The 19,607-nt window shown below is 44.9% G+C and overlaps 2 protein-coding genes across 2 annotated transcripts in view; one reads left to right on the forward strand and one right to left on the reverse strand.

Moving 5' to 3' along the window:
• The window catches only part of LOC133277187 (cytochrome c oxidase subunit 7C, mitochondrial), a 568,656-nt gene that overhangs the window by 382,958 nt on the left and 166,091 nt on the right, over positions 1–19,607 (reverse strand). The window lies entirely within an intron of this gene.
• LOC133277177 (uncharacterized) overlaps positions 1–19,607 on the forward strand; it is a 757,253-nt gene that overhangs the window by 5,327 nt on the left and 732,319 nt on the right. The window lies entirely within an intron of this gene.

Here is a 19,607-nt window from a genome sequence, read left to right on the forward strand (position 1 = left end):
ACAGGTTGGGGGCTGACCTGCGGGACAGTAGTGAAGGGGAAAGGGACCTGGGGGTCCTGGTAGTTAGGAGGATGTCCATGAGCCAGCAATGTGCCCTTGTGGCCAAGAAGGCCAGTGGCATCCTAGGGTGCGTTAGAAAGGGTGTGGTTAGTAGGTCAAGAGAGGTTCTCCTCCCCCTCTACTCTGCCTTGGTGAGGCCGCATCTGGAATATTATGTCCAGTTCTGGGCCCCACAGTTCAAGAAGGACAGGGAATTGCTTGAAAGAGTCCAGCGCAGAGCTACAAAGATGATTAAGGGAATGGAACATCTCCCTTATGAGGAGAGGCTGAGGGAGCTGGGACTCTTTAGCTTGGAGAAGAGGAGACTGAGGGGTGACCTCATCAAAGTTTACAAATATGTAAAGGGTGAGTGTCAGGATGATGGAGCTAGGTTTTTTTCAGTGATGTCCAGTGGTAGGACTAGGGGCAATGGGTGTAAATTGGAGCATAGGAGGTTCCATGTGAACGTGGAAACACAGCCCTACCATTTGCCATGGACTGATCCAGACTGCACTGGAACAGGGGCAAGCTCCAGAACACCTGCAATACATTGATGACATTATTGTGTGGGGCGATAAAGTGGAAGAAGTCTTTGAGAAAGGGAGGAAAATAATCCAAATCCTGCTGAAAGCCGGTTTTGCCATAAAACCGAGTAAGGTCAAGGGACCTGCATAGGAGATTCAATTTTTTGGGAATAAAATGGCAAGATGGACATAGACAGATCCCCACAGATGTGATCAACAAGATAACAGCAATGTCTCCACCAACTAATATGAAGGAAACACAAGCTTTCTTGGGTGCTGTGGGGTTCTGGAGAATGCACATCCCAAATTACAGTTTGATTGTAAGCCCTCTCTATCATGTGACCCGGAAGAAGAATGATTTTAAATGGGGCCCTGAGCAACAACAAGCCTTTGAGCAAATTAAACGCGAGATAGTTCACGCAGTAGCCCTTGGACCAGTCCGGACCGGGCCAGATGTAAAAAATGTACTGTACACCACAGCCGGGGACCATGGTCCTACCTGGAGCCTCTGGCGGAAAGCTCCAGGGGAGACTCAAGGTCGACCCCTCGGCTTTTGGAGTCAGGGATATAAAGGATCTGAGGCCAGCTATACCCCAACTGAGAAAGAGATATTGGCAGCCTGTGAAGGGGTTCGAGCTGCTTCAGAAGGGATTGGCACTGAAGCAGAGCTCCTCCTGACATCCCGGCTGCCCGTGCTGGGCTGGATGTTCAAAGGCAGGGTCTCCTCTACATATCATGCAACCGATGGAGGAAGTGAGCTGCACTAATTACACAACGGAAATCCCAGTCGTCCAGGCATTCTAGAAGTCATCATGGACTGGCCAGAGGACAAAGATTTTGGAATGTCACCAGAGGAGGAGGTGGTCCATGCTGAAGAGGCCCCACCATATAATAAACTGTCAGAAGGTGAAAAGCAATATGCCTTGTTTACTGATGGGTCCTGCCATACTGTGGGAAAGTATCGGAGGTGGAAGGCAGGTGTATGGAGTCCTCAATGACAAGTTGCAGAAACTGCTGGAGGATGAATCGAGTCAGTTTGCTGAGGTGAAAGCCATCCAGCTGGCTCTGGACATTGCTGAACGAGAAAAGTGGCCAGTACTTTATCTCTATACTGACTCATGGATGGTGGCAAATGCCCTGTGGGGGTGGTTGCAGCAATGGAAGCAGAGCAACCGGCAACGCAAAGGTAAACCCCTCTGGGCTGTTGCTCTGTGGCAAGATATTGCTGCCTGGGTGCAGAACCTGGTGGTGAAGGTACGTCATTTAGATGCCCATGTACCCAAGGGTCGGGCCACTGAGGAACACCAGAACAACCAACAAGTGGATAAAGCAGCTAAGATTGAAGTGGCTCAGATGGACTTAGATTGGCAACATAAAGATGAATTACTTTTGGCCTGCCGGGCCCATGACACTTCAGGCCATCAGGGCAGAGATGCAACATGCAGATGGGCTCATGATCGAGGGGTGGACTTAACAATGGACACTATTGCCCAGGTTATTCATGTGTGTGAAACATGTGCTGCAATTAAACAAGCCAAGTGATCAAAGCCTCTTTAGTATGGAGGACAATGGTTGAAGTATAAATATGGGGAGGCCTGGCAGACTGACTATATCACGCTGCCGACATCCCGCCAAGGCAAGCACCATGTGCTTACCATGGTGGAAGCAACCACCGGGTGGCTGGAAACTTATGCTGTGCCCCATGCCACTGCCCGGAACATTATCCTGGGCCTTGAGAAACCGATTTTTTGGCGACACAGCACCCCAGAGAGAATTGAGTCAGACAATGGGACTCATTTCCGGAATAACCTTATAGACATTTGGGCCAAAGAGCATGGCATTGAGTGGGTATATCACATCCACTACCACACACCAGCCTCTGGGAAAATTGAACGGTACAATGGGTTGTTAAAAACTACACTGAGAGCAATGGGTGGGGAAACTTTCAAGCATTGGGATGCACACCTACCAAAGGCCACCTGGTTGTTTCTCAATTAAAAAAAAGAAACAAAATGTTAAAATCCAATATCCTAAAACCAATTCTTAGCTATCTTTGTTATAGAATATAAGGACTTAATTGAGACACACTGTATTAACCTGATGTAGAAGTTAATAGCTGAAGTCTTGTGGTATGTGCTGTGTAATTTCCCAGACTCCTGAACTTTTTTAATTTATATTAATCCAAATGTATACTTTAAAATACTCCACTTACTACTCTTTCCATTATTATTCTGTTTATTTCTTATAATAATATTTACTTGTATGAATTTATTTAAGCTAGTTGTATTTCTGTTGTTGACTTTAAAATCAGTTCCATGGTAAGGAAACTGCTAGCAATAGAAGCATAAGTAATCCATAGATTTCAGGTATGGGTTAATTTATTCTACAGTAACCTAAACATAATCACACTCGATTTTAACATTGTGGATGAAATGCTTAGAGGTATTAAGCAAGAATTTACTATCTGATATCCCACTGTTCTGATTGATTTTAAGTTGGCTCTGATGTGATAGTGAAATCACTGCTGAACCTAACCATTTTAAAAGGGCTTAAAAGCCTAATATATGTGCTTCATCATGACATTCTTGAGGATGAGGAAGATGGGAGGAAATGTTGCATCTAATCTACGACATTTGCTACATGAGGACAGTTACTGTAGTAGCAGTTATCAGTTATAAATAGTATTACTTACACTTGACATTTAAATGATAACTTGTATGTAGTGTTTATATTTAATCTGATTTTTTTTTCCAAGATGTGCTGGTATGTAGTTAGTTCATTTGCTGCTTCTGCAGCTTCCATGAATGTCTTTCCCACCTTCACTGACACAGTGCAGTCTGCAAGGATATCCATTTCCTCATAATCAGCAATGACACATTCAGTTTTCTATTTATATACAGAGGAATGAAAGGTGCAACTGTTTAGAGAATTCTGTCAAACACAGAATAGTATAGTTAGAATACACAAAGCCTTGGCTGTATTCTGAAAATGTTATGATGTAAACAGCAGTATATGCGTAGGTTTTGCATCAGGAGCAGGGTCTAGCACAGGGAATAGAAAATTAGGGAAGGTTGGTAGCCTTCTGACTAATGAGAAATTGCAGTGTACATGGTTAAAAGGAGTTTGTGAAACAAAGATCTGCCTTGGCATACACCAGGAATAAGTACATCAGGTCCCTGCACCAGGGGAGCACAGAGGCAACATGATGGAAGGTTCCACTGTCAATAACATCAAGAAAGGTAGCAGTTTAGTAATACTTCAAAAAGAAGAGGAAGCAGATGATCTCGATATAGTGTAGTTGTTTTCCTGGGAGGTTTTGCTTTCTGAGAAAAGCAGCTTGCAACTGAAAGTGCTGCAAGCCAAAGGTATTTCTGCATTTGGTGGTTAGTGGTGGTTGGTAGAGCTTGCAGTGGACACTCACTGTCCCTCTGACATGAAAGGTTAGGGATGGGAAGTTTTCCTTTAGGGCTTGTAAGACAAGCTCCAGCCTATTTTCAACAGAGCTGCAGCAAATCAGCAGCCATTTTCTCTCCAGGAAACAAGTTTTTCTGGCTTCTGGCAAAATTAATGTGTGGTGATGGTCAGTAGTTCCACAGGGAATGAAGTGAGCCTGCCAGATTTCAGACAAGGTTAATGTTACATTTCTAATGGAATTAGAGCTGGCAGTGGGAGTGGGTCTTCACAGGAGCATATCTATGTAGGAATTTTGAGCCTGCTGCTCTACTATTTAAAATCTGTTTTTCCCTGTGGGAAGACCTCTCTTCAGTGACAGATTAGCTCATGTGACTGCACAAGAAAAGAAAATGTCCCTTCTCACTGACAGAGGATGCTTCTTTACATTTGTGCTTCTGAGCTTTTGTGTATGAGTAAGAGAATTGTGGACTGACAGATCACCTCCTATGGTCACCTTCCACCCTTAATTGCCTTTAAATGGCTGGCAATTCTATGCCTCAAGTTAAAGCAGATTCTAATTGAAAAAGTTACGGGCTGGTGTGTGTATGTCAGAAGTTTACAGCAGCGCACATGGTACAGTTTCAGTCTACAATTCAAGTGTAACTCACATTTCTGTAACTCAGATTTCCTCTGGAGAATTTATTCTTGTGGGAATGAAAAGTAATTTGCATTGACATACATTTGTTTAGTTACGTCTGTGCCAAACTTTCTAGAAATTCTGCATTTGCCTTCCAGCTCTTCTTTCTCCACCACATTACTGTCCTAACCAGCCAATCCACCTACTGGTATCACCTCTTTTTCCCAGGAAATAGAGTACCTGGACAACAGGAATGCCTGACATGACCTACAAGAAAGCTGGAAAGGGGCTTTTGACAAGGGCCTGTAGGGACAGGACAACAGGAATGGCTTTAACCTGACAGAGGGAAGACGGAGTTGAGGTTTTAGGCAGAAGTTCTTCCCTGTGAGGGTGGTGAGGCCCTGGACCAGGTTGCCCAGAGAAGCTGTGGCTGCCCCGTCCCTGGCAGTGTTCAAGGCCAGGTTGGATAGGACTTGGAGCCACCTGGTCTAGTGGAAGGTGTCCCTGCCCATGGCAGGGCGTTGGAACTGGATGAACTTTATAGACCCTTCCAACACAAACCAGTCTGGGATTCTGTGACCTTCTTGTCTGAATAACAGGGTTTGGCCATATTCTGCCTTTGTCCATCCTACGGGTTTGATATCAGCATAGCTAGAAAATACACTTTTAGTTAGACCTTTACCGTATCTCTTCACCTGAGCTAAGATCATGTATCTTATCATAGCCTAAGAAGAAATTAAAGCAAATCCTACCTATGTGGCATATTTCAGAGTATTACCATGACAGTGAAGAAGCAAGATCGCAGATGAATTGCTATGCAGTGCTATAGTGAACGTAAGGTGCCAGCAACTCCACAAGCAGCAATTTCTTATGAATTTGTTTTGTAAATTTCTGTGCATCTCTGTCTCTTCCACCTTCCTGTGTCCTCACCATTTCTTCTCTAAATACTGCCCGAGGAGGAGAAAGCATAAGATGTAGCAGGTTTTGAATCACTTTTGGACCATTTGATTGAAAGCCACATGCAGAATTGAACCCTTACTCTCAGTGGGGAGGGAGGAGAAGGAGTCTTTTAACCTTATCTATGTTTCCTGAAACTTCTGGAAAAGTAATTACTTCTGAGTCCTGGTAAAGACTGGGTTGACATTGGGCCATTAGGTTCAAACGCTGTTGGAGAAGTCAGGCATTTTTGGAGCATGATCACATATTCTTAGAGAGGAAGGCCAGAAAAGATCACCTTAGAAATTATGTTTGTTGAAAGTTACAGATACTGTTATGTGCTAGTGTGCTACATGCATAGAGGTAGGTGGTTCCACAGCATGTTTTTAAAGTATACAGAAAAGAGGTAGAAAGGGATATATCTCCAATATTTAAAAAAGAACCAACCAATCAGAAAAAAACAAACAATCCAGAAGAGGTCCTGGGAAGACAGAAATTGTACTAATATTATCCTGAGTCTTTGTAATGGGAATTTAATACTGCAGACCAATGCCTGAAGTGTCTGGGTTCTGAAAATCATTGATGTTAACTGCTGCTTGCTGTCTTACTTTGTTCTAAAAAGGCAATAGCGTAAGAGAAAAGGCTAATACAACTGAGGAAAAACTTGTAAGAATGTGAAAAGTTGGCTCAGCAATTCAGTATATTTTTGAAGAGACCAAAAGGAGAAAGAAATGGACAGAAAGATAGTGAAGGAGAGCATCTCAGTAGCCACAGTTCTGACAGACATGTTGTCGTGGTTTAAACCCAGTCAGGTAACTTGTTCACTCACTCCCAGTGAGTGGTGCCGAGCTGACAACAATCAAGGTCCGTGTCCGTCTCCCCCCCCCCCCGCACCGGGGCTCTCCCCTTCCCCGCTCCCGGAGGAGCGGGGAGGAGGATCGAGAGAGTGCAACTCCTACGGGTTGAGACAAGAACAGTCCAGCAACAAATCACCACCGCTACTATCAGCCAAAACAATGACAAGGGAAAATAACAAGGGAAGAGAATACGATACCACCGGCCAAGAAAAACGAGTTCCACCCGGAAGCTCCTGTCCTTCCGGGTAACTCCCAGTTACCCCCCACCCCAGCCATGACGTGCTGTGGTATGGAATACCTCCCCGGCTAGCCCGGGTCAGGCGCCCCATCTCTGCTTCCTCACAGCTTCCCCTCCTCCCTGGCAGAGCATGAGCCTCACAGAGTCCTTGGTCAGGGTAAACATCACTTAGCAACAACCGACAACATCGGCTTCACCAACGCTGTTCTCAAACTAGAAGTCAAAACACAGCACTGCACCAGTTAACACAAAGGAAAAAAACATGACTGCTACTGCTGAACCCAGGACACATGTTATCTGCAGTGATGAAGTGGTAGCCAAGAAAATCAGACACAGAGGCAGTCGAAGGAGATACTGAGTAGGTGTCACCCTGCACTGAGGGGAGAGACAAGTTCTTTTAGGGATGCTTAATAAAGTGATGACTGCATGAAATTGTAGTTACAATTAAAGCTTTATTTTTCTTAGCAGGGAATTATGATTAGCACAGAATTTGTGCTTAGAATGGCGCAGGACTTCTACAAGCAGAATCAGTGTAGTATGATTTGTACGCAGTGGAACACAGAATTTATATTACAACTTAACTGATGATTTCCGGTCATGAGGGCCCTCTGCAGACTGGGTCAGATCTTAATATGTGGTTTGCTGTATCAGTAAAGCAGTTGCAATCTCGACTTGAAAATCATGTAACAGCAGCCAAGCTGCTCCCTCAGTCCCCAGAGGCTGCCGAGGACAGTGGGAGGGTCCCTAGCCGTGGGGGCTTGGGTCTCACTGTCCAACAGCAGTTTGGATCCAAGTTCACCTTTGGGACTTGTAACAGTTTCATTTCATATACTGTTGTCCATTGTTGTCCAATTTTGCTTTGTGCTGTTACTTTTCCCTCTCCTGTGCTGAATGCCTGTGACCTTGAAGGCCAGTAAGGGTGAGTGGTTTGTCTCTGTGGTGCACAGGACCATCAGGGCCTAATAATGAGAAAAAGGGAACCCACATACAATTTGCTTGGTCACAGCGGATGGCTGCTTGCCCCATAGAATGGCATTAGTTATGCTAACCACATTACTGGGGCTGGGAACAAGAGATACTGGTGACAGTAGTTGGTGCTTGTGGTCTAGATGATCACTTTCCACCATTTTTCTCACTGGAATCTTGTCACAGCATCCTGTTAGGCACACTAACTCTAGAGAAAAACTTCATAGAAAATACGTGCCATAAATGCCCATCACAGTGTAACTCTGAAAACATATGAAACAACATGTTCATTTTTCAAAGCAGGTCCACAGACATGCCCCTGGCAGGCCAGGAGAGAGCTGCCATGTAGACTATCTTCTCAGCTCTGCAGACTTTCTCCTTTGCTCCTTGGATGTGTGGGACTGAGTATGCACATGCTTGTAATTCAAGGCAGGTATTGTCTGCTGCTGTGAGACTTGCTGATTACGCTTAACTGTTTACCTGTCTGTTTCCCAAGAGCATACTCCTCCATCATCCTGCATCCCTTTTTGTGGCAGTTAATACTTTCTTAATCAGATAAAAGGTTTCATCAGCTACTAGAGAACAGGCAAAGTCTTTTGGAATAGTCAAGGGTGCAAACACCATTCAATTCCAAAGCACAACTCCATCTAACAAGCCAGTCTTTCTATATAACAATGAACAGATGAGAATGTCTGGGAATTTCAGATTACAGGGGGTTTAGACTAGCCTGCAATAATGCTAATAGAATTTATAGATGTGATCAGACTTAGATCACATTGAATAAATGCACCTTAGTGCATAATAAGCTCCTATATGAACTCCTAAAAGAACTCCTAGTATGTATGTACTCTATTTAAATACACCCTAGTACATATATATAGTATATATAGAGTATATATACTATGTATAGATGTATACTATTTATACTATATATATACACACATATATAGTAGGGTATCTATATATATAAGCTAGTATATATACAAGGATTTGGATAGATTACAAATAGAGTGAGGGTTCTATTAATTCCATTAATATGACTGGAGAACTGTGTATTTGCAAATTATTTGTGGCAACTAGAGGTTGTGGAAACTCTTGCAACAGAAAATGGCCACATTAGTGGCTGCACACTACAATAGTGACAGATGTGGAACTGTCTGCATCAAATCAGTGCCTGTTGATAGCAGCAGTGATCTGGGACTAAGCACTAATAGTTTTGAATCAATAAATGACTCACAGGGGCTTCTGATCTGGCCTAAAATTTATGCAGGTGTTCAGAAAGATGTTTTTAATAATGATTGTAGAATTTGGCATGCTGTGATAGAATAAGTATACTGCTGGCTATATTCCTGCATGTGTAGTAAAAGAAATTGTATCCACCCATGACAGTTATGTGTACTTAAGGGGAAAACCCTGCATGTGGAAGCAATGACTCTTTGCAGCTGTATTCTTGGACTGGGCCAGCTTGGATTAAATGCTGACATTAATACTCACATTTTAAATATTCCTCCAAGTATAGTAAGATCATCAGTTGAAGAAACATGGGAGAGAAAAAATGAAGAAAAGGAATAAAAAAGATTTTTACTGCATAGAAATACTGTAAAAGTTTTGCTTGAGTTAATAGTGCAATTGAATATAATGACATACCTGATACACATTTGTAATCTCTCTCCAGCTGTCAGACTGAAAAACAGTGTAAATTCACTCAGCCTGTAATGTAGTTGGATACAGAATGAAGATCTCTGATAGAATGCTGAATATGTAAGCAGAATTCACTCAGTTGCTTAAGAATCAGTGCAGTGCTTCGGGTTTATGCACAATGCATTCAGTAAAGCTATTTCTGTGCATCTATGATTCTATTATTTTAGTGTGCAAAGGAACCAACTCACATAATGCACAGAACACAGCCTCAACTGTTCCTCCAAGTTCTCAGAAGTACAGAAAACATGTACAAGAAACAGTATTCAGTTATCTTACCAGGTAATTCTACACAACTCCTACTACAACAGGAGAAGCAGTCCCTGTCAGAGAGCCACACTGCAGTTCTTAGAATAATTTGGTTCCTCTAATTTAGAATTTAGTGTACAAATTACTTTATGATCAAAAGATAACTCCTCATGAAGTTCAACAAGGCCAAGTGCAAGGTCCTACACCTGTGTTGGGGCAGTGCCAGGCACAGATACAGGTTGTGTAGAGAAGTGATTCAGAGCAGCCCTGTGGAGAAGGACTTGAGGATGTTGGCTGATGAGAAACTGAACATGACCCAGCTTCGGTGTGCTCTTGAGCCCAGAACCCCCCCATGTTCTGGGCTGCATCCACAGAGCGTGAGCAGCAGGTAAAGGGAGAGGATTCTCCCCCCACTACTGTGCTCTGGGGAGACCCCCATTGCAATCCTGTGTCCAGCTCTGGGGCAACAACACAAGAGGGACATGGAACTGTTGGAGTGAGTCCAGAGGAGGGCCACAGAGATGCTGCGAGGGCTGGAGCAGCTCTGCTCTGGAGACAGGCTGAGAGAGCTGGGCTGGTTCAGCCTGGGGAAGAGGAAGCTCCTTAAGGGGAGACTTTAGAGCAGCTGCCAGTGCCTGAAGGGGCTAGAAGAAACCTGGAGAGGGGCTTTGGACAAGGGCCTGTAGGGACAGGACAACAGGAATGGCTTTAACCTGACAGAGGGGAGACTGAGATGAGCTCTTAGGCAGGAGTTCTTCCCTGTGAGGGTGCTGAGGCGCTGGCACAGGTTGCCCAGAGAAGCTGTGGCTGCCCCATCCCTGGCAGTGTTCAAGGCAAGGCTGGACAGGGCTTGGAGCCACCTGGTCTAGTGGAAATTGTCCCTGCCTGTGGCAGGGGGTTGGAACTGGATGAACATTGAGGTCCCTTCCAAACCAAACTGTTCTATAATTCTATGAATTGTGTCATAATACTGTAGATATTTCTCATCTGTTAATACCTAGCAAATTGGATATATGAATTTTAAACATGTACTAATGCAAAGTGATATAAGTATAATAATATCTTTTAAAAGCTGCTTGCAGTTTTCAAAACTTATTTTTTCAAATACTGTTTGTTTTTTCACTGATACAACTGAGAATTTATTTGCACATACACAAACCAGAAAAGAGTATACAGTGTTGCCTTACTCATTTCTGTCATTTTTAAATATCACCACATTTTGTATATATGCCATTCAATGTTAAAATTCATGGTAACATGTGTGGGACAATGCCAAATCAACTATGAGAAAACAGCTCACCCCAATCATATATTTGATTTGGGATTAAATAATAGATGTTTCCATTTAAACAAGTTTCTAGGCTGTCTCACTTGGCATTTTTAAGATGTAAATTTTCTTTTCCTATTCTAGGCAATCATTTTTAGAATCTCTTTCTAGATGTCTAAGAGTTATATATGTTGTTCTTTAACACCTATTAAGGTAAGATAAGGAACAAAGCCTGCTAATAGTGTTCTGGTTCAGAGCCATTCAATTTAAAAGAGTCATTTCAGCAGAACATCAGAGTTACGCACAATGGTCAATACTAAACCATTTTAAAAGCTTTTTGGAGCACTTTTGTGCTCTGTAACTTGGGATGGATACTGAATTTGGCTGCTTGAAATTCTGTTGCTTTTGGGAAGAAATGTTTGCATTCATTTGAAATAGCTTGGTTCTGGTTTGATTTTCATATTGCATAGCAAATGTACTATGCTGTCAGAACAAAAGGTTTTGATTAGTCGCTTGAATTTTCTTTCTCAGATCATTTGCAAAAGCCAGGTTTTCGTTCTGACTCAAGAGTGAAGCAAAATGTCAGAGCCTTTCTGTATTTTAGGAACCATTTGCAATCCTTGCAGACTTCCACTAAGTGTACATAAAAATGGTATTATAGCTCCACCCATACAGAAGCTGGTTTCAGAACTGCATGTTCAATGGGATCTGATCCACGACATGCTTTTCTCTCTGCCATAGTGAAAGCCACATGTAACTTGGCTCATAATTATTAAGAATCTGTGTTACACAATTGCTCATGCCCTCTGAATGTGTAAATATGCAGTTAAGGGTTGGTTTTGGGTTTTTGTGGAAACGAATATCAATGTCTCTCTCATTCAAAGAATACAACCTGCTTGGTAATATGTCACGAATATTTCTTCACACATGTCAAATTGGCTGACATTTACATAGAAACAAAAGAAGAGAAGGTTGTGAGAGCAGGGACTGAAACAACCCAAAATACCCTCTGAACAAAGAAGGTTATAAATGCTTCGTCTCTCCTTCAAAAAAGTGAATTCTTTGAATGCAAGGACCTATACCTCTGTAGTCACTTACTGGATAGGGGTAAAGCTGAACTATAAAAAAGTAGCAAAATAACTTATGTGAAAACATTCAAATCCATGAAACACAACACAAAATGTGCATCTAAAGGCAGGTTAGATTCCCAAAAATCAGTGTGAGAAGGCTTTGAGTAACAATGGTTTTAGATCTGTCAGAAAAGCAAAGAAACCCAAGTGCCCTCAAGTTTTGGAGAAGCTACTTTGAAGAATATTCAGATTTTTTTAAATCCAATTCTGAAGAATTAAGCATCCATTAATCAGGTATTTCTTGTAATGATGCCAGGAATTCTAACAGTTGCCTACAAAAACAAAGTATTCTGTATTTTGTGATTCCAGATTAGCTGAGGGAAATATGGAAAGAATAAATGCTGCGTACATTTTGACCACCGGGCATGAGAAGATACATAAAAAGGAGATAAAAGGAGGACAAAGAGGAGACTGGTCAAACTGCTTTAAACCCATATGCTAGTCTCAGAAAAAAAAAAAAAAAAGATCTGATAATAATATCTTGGATAACTAATGTAAAAAATTTTCAGGTTTTGGCAATTAGAACTTAATTCCGCTTTTAGAAAAGAAATATTTTGTGCTTAGTCAACATGAAAAATGGGAATAATTTAATTAAAAAGTATTGATGAAATTATTCAATATGTGTTAAAAAAGACAATTGAAATATATTTCAAGCATGCTTACTTCAGGAAAATCATGCTACACCAAAGGAAGAGGAATATCTGTATATCTTGGCTATACTATGAACAGGTTTCAATACAGCCATGCTACTGGCTGCAGAGTATTTTATGTTTACTGCAGCAAAACTCTGCTGAGGAAACTAGCTGCCATGCAAAGCAAAGGTGCCACATTGAGAGACCTGTGTTTGTCCTGAGCAACCTGCTTCTGCTTATGTGGGACAGACAGGTCAACACTGTCTGAAAACAAAAGCTTAAGTCCTGGTGCCTACTTAGCCCAATCCTACCTCTGTCCCAGTACGTAGAATTACCCAGACAGACTGAATCATAAATAAAATGGGTGAGGAACATGAAGTTTTCTTGTTCAGAAAGTGAGTTGGCTGATACAAAAAAAAGTCAAGAGACTCATGTAAAGGTACTTAGAATCGTAGAAGAATCATAGGTTAGTGTTGGAAAGGACCTTAAGATCATCTAGTTCCAAACCCCCTGCCATGGGCAGGGACACCTCACAATAAACCATGCCATCCACGGCTTTGTCCAACCTGGACTTGAACACCGCCACAAGTAGAGCATTCACAAATTCTTTGGGCAACCCATTCCAGTGCCTCACCACCCTAACAGTAAAGAACTTCTTCCTTATATCCAATCTAAACTTCCCGTTTAAGTTTTAACCAGTTACCCCTTGTCCTATCACTACAGTCTCTAAGGAAGAGTCCCTCCCCAGCATCCTTAAAGGCCCCCTTCAGATACGGGAAGGCTGCTATGAGGTCTCCATGCAGCCTTCTCTTCTCCAGGCCGAAAAGACCCAACTTTCTCAGCCTATCTTCTTACAGGAGGTGCTCCAGTCCCCTGATCATCCTCATGGCCCTCCTCTGGACTTGTTCCAACAGTTCCATGTCCTTCTTATGTTGAGGACCAGAACTGCACACAATACTTGAGGTCTCACAAGAGCAGAGTAGAGGGGCAGGATCACCTTTTGATGCAGCCGAGGATACGGTTGGCTTTCTGGGCTGCGAGCACACACTAAAGCCATCTCATGTTCATTTTCTCATCAACCAACACCCCCAAGTTCTTCTCCACAGGGCTGCTCTGAATCTCTTCTCTGCCCAACCTGTAGCTGTGCCTGGGATTGCTCCCAGGACCTTGCACTTGTCGTTGTTAAACTTCATGAGGTTGGCATCAGCCCACCTCACAAGCATGTCGAGGTCCCTCTGGATGGCATTCCTTCCCTCCAGCATACCAACCGAACCACACAGCTTGGTGTCAACAGGAAACTTGCTGAGGGCGCACTCAATCCCACTGTTCATGTCACCGACAAAGATGTTGAACAAGACCGGTCCCAACACTGATCCCTGAGGGACACCACTCGTTACTGTTTTCCAACTGGACATTGAGCCATTGACCACAACCCTTTGCATGCAGCCATCCAGCCAGTTCTTTATCCACCGCGTGATCCACCTGTCAAATTGATGTCTCTCCAATTTAGAGACAAGGATGTCATGCGAGACAGTGTCAAATGCTTTTCACAGGTCCAGGTAGATGATGTCAACTGCTCTACCCCTGTCCATCAGTTCTGTAGCCCCACCATAGAAGGCCCCCAAATTTGTCAGGCAGGATTTCCCCCTAGTGAAGCCACGCTGGCTGTCACCAAGCACCTTGTTGTTTTTCATGTGCCTTAGCATGCCTTCCAGAAGAATCTGCTCCAAGATTTTGCCAGGCACAGAGGTGACACTGACTGGTCTGTAATTCCCTAGGTCATCCATTTTCCCCTTCTTGAAAATGGGGGTTATATTTCCCTTTTCCAGTCATCGGGAACTTCACCTGACTGCCATGATTTCTCAAATATGATGGACAGTGGCTGAGTAACTTCATTCGCCAGCTCCTTCAGGACCCGTGGATGGATTTCATCAGGTTCCATTCACTTGTGTACATTCAGGTTCTAAAGATGGTCTTGAAACTGATTCTCTCCTACAGTGGGCCTAAGGTCTTCATTCTCACAGTCTCTGCATCTGTCTTCCGAGACTTGGGTGGTGTGGTCAGAGCCTTTGCCAGTGAAGACCAAGGCAAAGAAGTCATTCAGAACCTCAGCCTTCTCCAAATCCAGGGTAGCCAGTTCTCCTGATAGCTTCCGGAGCGGGCCCATGTTATCCCTAATCTGCATTTTATTTGCTACGTACCTATAGAATCCCTTCTTGTTATCTTTCACATCACATTATCTAGGTGTTCCTGCTCCGGCAGGGGGATTGGACTAGATGATCTTTCGAGGTCCCTTCCAATCTCTAACATACTGTGATACTGTGATACTGTGATCCCAAACCAAGTTTAATTCTAACTGGGCCTTAGCTTTCCTAACATGGTCCCTAGCTTCCCAGACAACATCCCTTTATTCTTCCCGGGCTACCTGTCCTTACTTCCACCTTTTATAAGCCTCTTTTTTCATTTGAATTTTCCTCAGCAGCTCCTTATCCATCCAAGGAGGTCTCCTGGCCCTCCTGCTGCACTTCCTTCTAGTCGGGATGCAACACTCCTGAGCTTGTAGCAGGTGATCCTTGAATATCAACCAACAGTCTTGGGCCCCTCTGCCCCCTAGGGCAATATCCCATGGAACCTTACTAAGCAGGTTCCTGAAGAGGCCAAAGTTTGCTCTCTTGAAGGCCACAGCAGTAGGCTTGCTGCATGCTCTTCTTACTGTCCTGAGGATCTCGAATTCGACCATCTCGTGATCACTGCATCCAAGGCTGCCCTGGAGCGTCACATTTCCAATGAGCCCTTCCCTTTTGGTGAGCACGAGGTCAAGCATGGCACCTCTCCTTGTTGGCTCCTCTATTACTTGTAGTAGGAAGTTGTCTTCCACACAATCAAGGAACCTCCTGGACTGCTTGTGTCGGGCCGTACCATCGCTCCAACAGATACCAGGGTGGCTGAAGTCTCCCATGAGAACAAGGGCCTGCGAGCGTGAGGCTGTTCCTATCTGTCTGTAGAGTGCTTCACCACAGATTCCTCTTGATCAGGCGGTCTGTGACAGATCCTCACAATAATGTCTCCCATAGCTATATTCCCTTTAACCCTGAGCCACAAACTCTCTGTGGACTGCTCACCTGTCCCCAGACAGAGTTCCATACTCTCCAGCCTATCCCTAACATAAAGGGCGACTCCCCCTCCCCACCTGCCAGTCCTGTTTTTTCTAAAGAGCCTGTAACCTTCCATTCCAACACTCCAGTCATGGGAGCCATCCCACCATGTTTCTGTGATGTCAGTGATATCAATCTCCACAGACGTGCACACATCTCTAATTCCTCGTTTGTTCTTCATGCTTTGGGTGTTTGTATAGAGGCATCTCAGCCAAGCTCCAAATGATGCTGGCTCATTGGCTGGAGCAGCTGGGATATCTCTACATTGCTGCGAGCATTTATTATAGGTTCTGGCAACTGACTGGGTGTGTTGGGATGGAATGATGCCTCCCTCCCCCAACACATCTAGTTTAAAGCATCCTTGACCAGCCTGGCAAGCCTCCTACCAAAACTGCACTCAGCAGCTCCACCAGCCTCCAGTAGACGTGGCCTACTAACTTGGGGTCCGTGTTCAAGATACCCAAACTCCTAACTTTGGCACCACACTCTTCTAATCATTTATTAACCTGGCCAATCCTCCTAGCCTTTTTAGGGTCCTCCCCTGTATCCTGGAGAATTGACAAAATTCTCAAAATTGACAAAATCCGGAGTATCTGAGCTCCAGAACCCCTAACAAGCTCTCCCAGGGCTCTGTAGTCCTTCACAGTATCACAGTATCACAGTATGCTAGAGATTGGAAGGGACCTCGAAAGATCATCTAGTCCAATCCCCCTGCCGGAGCAGGAACACCTAGATAATGTTACACAGGAATGTGTCCAGGCGGGTTTTGAATGTCTCCAGGGAAGGAGACTCCACAACCTCCCTGGGCAGCCTGTTCCAGTGTTCCGTCACCCTCACTGAGAAGAAGTTTCTTCTCAAGTTTAAGTGGAATCTCTTGTGTTCCAGTTTGTACCCATTACCCCTTGTCCTATCATTGTTTGCCACTGAGTAGAGCCTGGCTCCATCCTCGTGACACTCCCCCTTTGTATATTTATATACACTTATAAGGTCACCCCTCAGTCTCCTCTTCTCCAAACTATAGAGACCCAGCTCCCTCAGTCTTTCCTCATAAGGGAGATGCTCCACTCCCTTAATCATCTTTGCTGCCCTGCACTGGACTCTCTCCAGCAGCTCCCTGTCCTTCTTGAACTGAGGGGCCCAGAACTGGACACAGTATTCCAGATGGGGTCTCACCAGGGCAGAGTAGAGGGGAAGGAGGACCTCTCTCGACCTACTAACCACCCCCCTTCTAATACACCCCAGGATGCCATTGGCCTTCTTGGCCACAAGGGCACAGTGTTGGCTCATGGTCATCCTGTCATCCACTAGGACCCCCAGGTCCCTCTCCCCTACACTGCTCTCTAACAGGTTGTTCCCCAACCTATACTGGAACCTGGGGTTGTTCCTGCCCAGATGCAGGACTCTACACTTTCCCTTGTTATATTTCATCAAGTTATTCCCTGCCCAACTCTCCAGCCTGTCCAGGTCTTGCTGGATGGCAGCACAGCCTTCTGGCGTGTCAGCCACTCCTCCTAGCTTAGTGTCATCAGCAAACTTGCTGATAGTACACTCAATTCCCTCATCTAAATCGTTGATGAATATATTAAATAATACTGGTCCCAGTACTGACCCTTGAGGCACACCACTAGTTAGAGGCCTCCAACTAGCCTCCACCCCATAGACTACAACTCTCTGGCTTCTCTCCTTCAGCCAGTTCACAGTCCACCTCACTACCTGATCATCCAGACCACACTTCCTCAATTTAGCTGTGAGGATGCTGTGGGAGACTGTGTCAAATGCTTTGCTGAAGTCAAGGTAGACCACATCCACCGCTCTGCCATCATCCATCCACGGTGTTATTTCCTCATAAAAGGCTAAGAGATTGGTCAAACATGATTTCCCCCTGGTGAAGCCACGTTGACTGCCCCTCATAACCCTCTTATCCTTGATATGCCTTAAGATGGCACCAAGGATAAGGTGTTCCATCACTTTCCCAGGGATGGAGGTGAGGCTGACCGGTCCATAGTTACCCGGGTCCTCCTTCTTGCCCTTTTTGAAGACTGGAGTGACATTTGCTTTCCTCCAGTCCTCAGGCACCTCTCCCGTTTCCCAAGACTTGGTAAAGATGATGGAGAGTGGTCTAGCAATGACTTCCGCCAGTTCCCTCAGCACCCGCGGGTGCATCCCATCTGGACCCATGGATTTATGGATGTCCAGATTGCTCAACTGATCTCTAACCCGTTCCTCATTGACTAAGGCAAACCGCTCCGTTGACCTGACTTCATCTAAGGTCTCAGGGGTACAGGGCTCTTCAGGACTGCCTGCAGCAGAGTAGACAGAGAGAAAGAAGGCATTCAGTAACTCTGCCATCTCTGTATCTTCTGTCATCAGGGCACCCATCCCCTTCATCAGTGGGCCTACATTGCCTCTGGTGTTAGTTTTGTCTGCCATGTATTTGAAAAAGCTCTTTTTGCTGTCCTTGACCCTTCTTGCCAGGTTTAATTCTAAGGATGCCTTAGTCCTCCTAGCTGCCTTCCTACATCCTCTAGCAGCAGCCTTATATTCCTCCCAAGTGGCCAGCCCCTCCTTCCATGACCTGTAAACTCTCCTCTTCCACTTGAGCATACCCAGCAATTCCCTATTTAGCCATGCAGGTCTCTTGGCCCTCTTCCTTGACTTCCTACATGTCGGGATGCTCCGATCTGGAGCACGGAAAAAGCAATCCTTGAATGTCAACCAACTATCTTGGGCCCCTTTACCTTCAAGCAGCCTTGCCCATGGGATTTCCCCTAGCAATTGCTTGAAAAGGCCAAAGTCTGCCCTGCTAAAGTCCAGGGTTGCAATTCTACTTGCTATTCTACTGGTCCTACCACACAAGATCCTGAACTCCACCATCTCATGGTCGCTGCAACCAAGGCAGCCCTCAACCCTTACTGCTTCGACCAGATCCTCCTTGTTAGTGAGGATGAGATCCAGCAGCGCTCCTCTCCTGGTCGGCTCATCCACCATTTGCAGGAGGAAGTTATCATCTATACGCTGGAGGAACCTCCTGGACTGTGGCTGGGTTGCTGAGTGGTCCTTCCAGCAAACATCAGGGAAGTTAAAATCCCCCACGACGACCACGGCCTGTGACTGTGAGGCCGCTCTCAGCTGCCTGTAGAAGGCCTTGTCAACTTCCTCACCCTGGTCTGGTGGTCTGTAACAGACACCTACAACAGTATGCCCCCTGCCAGCCTGCCCCTTAATTCTCACCCACAGACTCTCAACTCGCTCGTCATCTGTCCCTGGACAGAACTCGGTGCATTGTAGCTGCTCTCGCACATAAAAGCAACCCCACCACCCCGCCTGGCTGGCCTGTCTTTCCTGAAAAGGACATAGCCCTCCATGACTATATTCCAGTCATGTGAGCTGTCCCACCACATCTCTGTAATTGCCACCAGATCACAGTCTCCTGACTTAACACAGGTTTCCAACTCCTCCTGCTTATTTCCCATGCTGCGTGCATTGGTGTACAGACATTCCAGGGAGCGAGCTGAGCACACCGATTTCACCCTAGGATTATAGGAGGCCTCCCAGTCTTCATCAGTTCTGGAGCGCTGCCCCACTGGGGCAAGCCCAGCTACAACCCCATCCCCCTTCGAATCTAGTTTAAAGCTCTCCAAATGAGCCCTGCTAATTCGTGCCCAAGCATCCTTTTGCCTCTGTGAGACAAACCTTTCTCACTTGTCATTGTCCAGACTGGTGCCCTATAAAACCAGCCGTTATCAAAGAATCCAAAGCCCTGCCTGTAGCACCAGTCTCAAAGCCAATCGTTCATGAACTGAATCTTCCCATTCCTTCCCACATCATCAGTGGAAGATGGAAGGAGTGAGGAGAAGATCACTTGAGCCCCAGACTCTTTCACCGT

Source organism: Pezoporus flaviventris, unplaced genomic scaffold (assembly GCF_033815535.1).
Source record: "Pezoporus flaviventris isolate CSIRO_AGI_PZ_B2104156 unplaced genomic scaffold, CSIRO_AGI_Pfla_v1 ptg000052l, whole genome shotgun sequence".
Taxonomy (NCBI): domain Eukaryota; kingdom Metazoa; phylum Chordata; class Aves; order Psittaciformes; family Psittacidae; genus Pezoporus; species Pezoporus flaviventris.